Here is a 6,312-nt window from a genome sequence, read left to right on the forward strand (position 1 = left end):
CCTTGTGTATTATACAGACAGTATTGAAGGAGCTAAGCTCCTTTAGAGGCAAAAATATTAATAAAGACAAGACTGATCAGAAAAGTGCTCAATATCAGACCAGGGAAGGAAATGCCTGATGTCTTATATGACTATGATGGTAGTATGAGCTCTTCAATAATGTCTTGATGTGCTGCCGAGTTCGGTTTTGAGTTGAAGATGATATGCAGGGATCTAAGGCACTAGATGGTTTTAAGTGTAGTACTCATTTTGTTAAGATGTTTAGTACAGCCATTTGGCGCATTGGAGATATGTTTGGGAGAAAGAACAAAAATCCCAGTTTTTGGGAGCTCAGTTTCAGGTTTGTATTTTTCATCCTGTTCTGTGTTTTGAATATGTAAGTTTTTTACGTTAGGAGGCTATGGGGAACAGTCCATTTTCAGGTATATTGGAGTTTCATCTGCATATTGGTGAAAGTAGAACCTGTTTTTCTGCAGAGGACATCGTAAATGTTGTCTAGGATAAGTTCAGTGCATATCCCTGTGCCTCACCAAACCATGAGAGAGTGAGTTTTCATTTTGTGATGGAACATTTCACGTGTTAAAATCAGTTCACAAGGTAGGAATCGGGTCCAGTTTACAACAGTGTCTCCAAAACTCATATGCCCAGATAGAAGAGTAAGAAGGATGTCATGATCAATTTTCACAGACGCTGAGTGTTAGTTACGTAACAGTAGGAGAAAAGTGTCTCCTTTGTAAATGACTTGTAGGGAGTTCTCTTTAATCTTGCAAAGGCTACCTTCTGTACTGGGCCCTTGGAATTGGTGTTTGTTGATGTGAGTGTTTAGTTGGATCACATTTTCAACTATAAAGGGAGAGTATTATTTGACCTGAAGGTTTCTGTTTGATCAATATTTCTTGACTAAATGGTCGTACATGACCAATTTTGACTCAGCAGCGATGTCTTCATGCAATGTAGCCAATAACATAAGGCTGTCCCTGTGCTCTTTGGCCATGCTTGGAGGGGATAGATTTAACAGAATGTAGTGACAGTCTCGCCTCAGTGACTGCGTTTTTTCAATGTTTTCTGGAGCATGAGAATAAAGGTGTGTCATTTGGTTGAGATGTCATTTGGAGCGAAGGTTGATAAATTATCTATAGCAGCAGTAGGAGGGTTGCATTCTTTTCTATCTGTTATGATTTTGTTAGATAAATAGCTAGTTAACTCCTCACACCTGGATTCCATTCATGAAACTGGTACATAGGGGTGAAAAACTTCCTTTAGGATGTTTCACATTTCTTTAGGATGGGGTGCAGCTCTACGTAGTCTGTTTATAAAGAATATGTGCTTTGCTTTTATGTATTTGCTTCCTCTTCTCGATTTAAGTAGTGTAAAAGGGTCATCATACGAGTGATTCCTCCAACCCGCTTTCAGAAGCTCCCAGCGTTTGTCTATGCATGTTTACCCAGTGAAAGTACCAATGGGATGTTTTTCTTGCTCTTATCAATTTAGTGGAAAGTGAAGCATGGAAACTAGTGTGCAAGTAAGATTGGTGTGATATTCTAGTGAAGATGGAATGGGATCAGGATTTAGAATCTCTGCAGTCATCACCACAACAACCATGTCCTTGAAGACCATAAAGCAGAGGGGTTACACTTGTGGTTAGTCTACACAGTGGTCATCTCACATACAAGCTTCTCAGAAAAACCTCAGCCCTCGTGATTATGCTGTTCTCCAGATTCGCATTGAGGAAATGTGTTGCCAATACGAATTACGTCAACACAGTTGTCAGTTGACTGTATTTATCATTTTTTATTCTTTTCTATTTCTTGTTTGACTGCTTTTTGTCCTGGGCAATTGTTCTGAAATTGTGGAACGATTTTCTTTTTGTGTGGTGGCACATTTGTTTGTTAAATGTAAAGTACGTTTTTTTCTTACACTCTAATGTTCTGTTTGTTGACACAGACTAAAAAGTTTTGTAAGTCACAGTTCGCAATTTCTCGCATGATAATAATGCCTTTTGAGCCGACCAGAAAACAATATTTAATTACTTTTTCTTCAAATTAATAGAGTACAATTACAGATTGGATGGGCAGGGTTGGACTGGCTATGGGGCAATCAGGCAGTGCCCGATGGCCTGATCTGACAGGTCATTGTGTGGGCTGTTTTTTTGGCTGTCCGTGGGCCTGTTTTATGGTCTGCTGTGACGTTTTTTACTGTTAATTCCTTTATATTAATACAACCATTTCCTGCAGCAAGCTTAAATCAATGCAGTCTTCTATACCATGCACAACATATGTAGAGCTTGTCTTTACATGTTCCAAGCTGCACCAATTTGCAAACATGGGTCATTTTTTTAGCATTCTAATTCAGTAATAGGTGCCACCTTTGATTTGGTACCCGGCCTATTTTCTGGCAAGACTGACCCTGTGTATGGGCAAATGAGAGTGGATATTTTATTGCTGGTAATTTGTCTGAGCAAGTTAAGCTCTTTCTGTTGAGATTAGGTGTGATGTCGAATCCCAGAGAAGCAAGTTCATCTGTTCGTACTTTCTAGGCCAATACATTTAATGGATTTAATACGAGAAACTAGTAGTACCTGCAATTTGCAGTGCCAATACGTGACAAATATTGGTTTCAAGTGATCCATATAAATTAACGTATGTGTACATTTCTTGTTTGTATTTTAATGTGTAGACTTAGAAATGTAATATCTTTGCTGCAGTTTACAGTTGTGCAACATATTACTCTATGAAATGCAGAAACAATAAATAATAAAATGCTATGATGCCATAAGGTGTTATCCTAAGTACGCACAACAGATTCGAATATTGGCCAACACGTTTGTGTTAAATAAAACAAGATTTGTTATGTTGCTCACATGGTATAACTCAGTATTGAGGCCTAAGTAGGCTGAAACGGGTTTAGGACTGCATGGAGGGAATCTGACGAGGCTGTTAAGGGTTGACTATTCCTACTATAGAAGGACCATTAGTGATTTGCATATGGCTGTTCTCCGTCTAGAGTGGCACGGTAGGTAAAATACGAACTGAAATGCGACTTTGAGTGATCACCAGTGGTTGAAATTGCGGACATTCCTTACATCACTTTGTGATTTGCTGCAGCCATACAAAGGCAGATCCTGTTATATTTGCTACACTGATACTCTTTACATTTCCATTTGAGGTTCTAGCTATATTAGATGTCATTAGGAAAATTAAGAGGATTTGATTTTCACCATGTAGAATGGGATTCTTATGAAGTGGCCTGCTGCCTATCGATAAATGAGCTTCAGCACCTCGTCAAGGGTATGAAAAACTACTATGAGCTGAAATTAAATTCAACACATGTTGTTCTAGCTACTTCATTAGAATTCTTGCTGCCGCTTCGTCTGTCGCCACAAGAAAGAAAAGGAAGGGCCGGGGAGGGAGGGTAACTGTTTAGGATGTATGATACATGCCTTTTTTGTTACAAACAAATTAAAAAAAGGTAGAAAAGGAATACTGATTTTTAGAAGGCTCATCTCCCATAAACATCACTGTAGGAAGCTGGCTCTGTATATACTATATCAAAATGAGATATAGGCCCATATTTATACTTTTTTAACGCCGCATCTGCGTCGTTTTTTGACGCAAAATCGGCGCAAACTTACAAAATACAATTGTGTTTTGTAAGTTTGTGTTGCTTTTGTGTCAAAAAATGACTCAAATGCGGCGCTAAAAAAGTATAAATATGGGCCATAGTGTGCACAGAGTCCAGGTCTTCCCCAAGAGGCTTGACAGAGGCAATAATAGATAATACTAATGCTCTATTTGTGATAGTGTGGTCGAGCGGATAGGCTTATGAGAGGGTAGTGTGAAGCATTTGTTGTACACACACAAGCAATAAGTGAGAACACACATTCAGGCCCATATTTATACTTTTTTAGCGCTGCATTTGCGCCGCTTTTTGACGCACAAAAGGTGCAAACTTACAAAATACAATTGTATTTTGTAAGTTTGCACCACTTTTGGGTCGAAAAATGATGCTAGTGTGGCGCTACAAAAGTATATATATGGGCCTCAATGACTTAACTCCAGGCCAATAGGTTTTTATATAGAAAAATATTATTTTCTTAATTTATTTTAGAACCACAAGATTCTAATTTCAGGTAAGTACATTAAATGTAGGGTACTTGGCATAGGTATAGTTAGAACTTTGAATCAAAACAGTAATGTACACAGTTTTTCATAAAATGGCAATAAGCTATTTTAAGAGTGGACACAGTGCAAAATTCAACAGTTCCTGGGGGAGGTAAGTACAGTTTGGTTAATAGGGTAAGTAAAGCACCTACAAGTTCAGTCCCTGGGGCATAGGTAGCCCACCGTTGGGGGTTCAAGTTAACCCCAAACACCCAGCACCAGCAACACAGGGCCAGTCAGGTGCAGAGGTCAAAGAGAAGCCAAAATAGCATGGGCACCTATGGAGACAGGGGTTGCTCTGGTTACGGTCTGCTGGTAGGTAAATACCTGTGTCCTTGGGGAGCAGACCAGGTGGGATTAGCAGAGCACTGGGGGAGTCCCAAGTAGGCACACAAAACACACCCTCAGCGGTACAGGGGCGGCCCGGTGCAGTGGGCAAACAGGGTGTCCGGTTTTCAATAGGATTCAGAGGAGGGACCCGGGGGTCACTCAGACGTTGCAGGCAGGGCACAGGGCAGCTTCTCGGGCAAGCCACTGACTGGGCGAGCGTGAGGGCCACCTGCTGGTCACTGCTGCACTGGTGCTCGGTTTCTCACATGCTTCTCCAGGCGTCAGATAGCTTCGTCATGGGCAGTCGCGGTTAGGGGGGGTCCTTGGGATTCCCTCTGCAAGTGTCGTCGTGGGGGTGCCGAGAGGTTAGCCCAGGGTGGTCACGTCATCGGAGTTGCCTGGGGATCCTCTCTGGGTCATTAGTTTCTCTGGACACAGGCCAGGGGCATTGGGTGCAGAGTGGTGGGGACTCACGCTTCTGGTGTGAGGTGAGAGGGATGAAGATATTTGACGCCTGGAGAAGCACATGAGAAACCGAGCACCAGTGCAGTGTGAGGTGAGAGTCCCTTTAAAGATGGTTTCTTCTTTCTTTGGTCGGACAGGTCCGCTGTCCATGGGAGTTTTTGATCCTTTGTAGTTGCAGGGCAGTCCTCTGAGTCGGCAGAGGTCGCTGGGCCCACAGGATGCGTCGCTGGTGCAGGTTCTGTGAAGTTGGAGACAGGCTGGTGGGGCTGGGGCCAATGCAGTTGTCGTCTTTCTTCTTCTCTGAGGGGATTTTCAGCTAGGCAGTCCTTCTTTTTTGTAGGTCGTCAGGAGTCTGAAGTCCAATGTTGGCAAGGATTTTGACCTCGCAGTTAATCAGCGAGATCGGGCTATAGTCCGCACAGTGCAGTGATGGGCGTTGGGATTTGGGGATCATCACTATGGTGGCTTCGTCTAGTCCTTTCAGAAAGAACTCTTGTTGTTCCACCGCTACAAAGAGGGTCATCAAATGGGGTACTAGTTCTTTCCTATATTTCTTATAGTATTCTGATGGGAAGCCATCTTGGTCCGGGGTCTTCCAAGCTCTCAGCCCCAAGATGGCTCCATTTATCTCTTCCTCACTTAGAGGTTCGTCAAGGATCTGCACCTCTGAAGGGGGCAACCGGGGCAAGGAGATGTCATCTAATAGCTTACTGGCATGGACCGGAGCAAACAATTCCGAGGCCATGTATAACGCTTTGTAATAGCGGGCAAAGACTTCTGCTATGTCTTGGTGTCTCTCAACCTTACCATGGTCTCCATCCCAAATTTCGGGAATAATGCCCGAGGCTCTATGGTGGGAAACCTATTTCAGTGATCCGTCGCTATGGAGGGGTCCACCACTGCTCATTTAGTTACAGTGACTGTTACCATCCCGCCAGGTTAAGGGCGTGATGTTTATGGGTAAAGGCGACAGATACTTCTGGGGGGAAGTATGGGGTGGGGTGGGAGTTGGGGGGTAGGAAGGTTAAGTCCTGTAGTAGGGGATTTGCTACTGTTCAATGTCAAGTTGACATGCTTGTTGGTTTTGGTTAGAGTACGAAACAAACGACAGACAGACCTAAAAATGTTACAATAAAGCTCTCATATCTACACATGGGAAATAGGAAGGGAGACACATCAAACCCAGAGCAACTACACCCGAGGGGCAGAGCCAAGACAGTTTCTTACATAGATCTCGATGAACCCAGTACAGGCCATCTCATGGAATGTCAATGGACTCTTAGATAAAATCAAGTGCACTGCAGTGTTTACCTTCATACATAGTGGCAAAACGAGATGTTGCCCCGGTTTGACCTTG

This window comes from Pleurodeles waltl, chromosome 4_1, assembly GCF_031143425.1.
Source record: "Pleurodeles waltl isolate 20211129_DDA chromosome 4_1, aPleWal1.hap1.20221129, whole genome shotgun sequence".
Lineage (NCBI taxonomy): Eukaryota > Metazoa > Chordata > Amphibia > Caudata > Salamandridae > Pleurodeles > Pleurodeles waltl.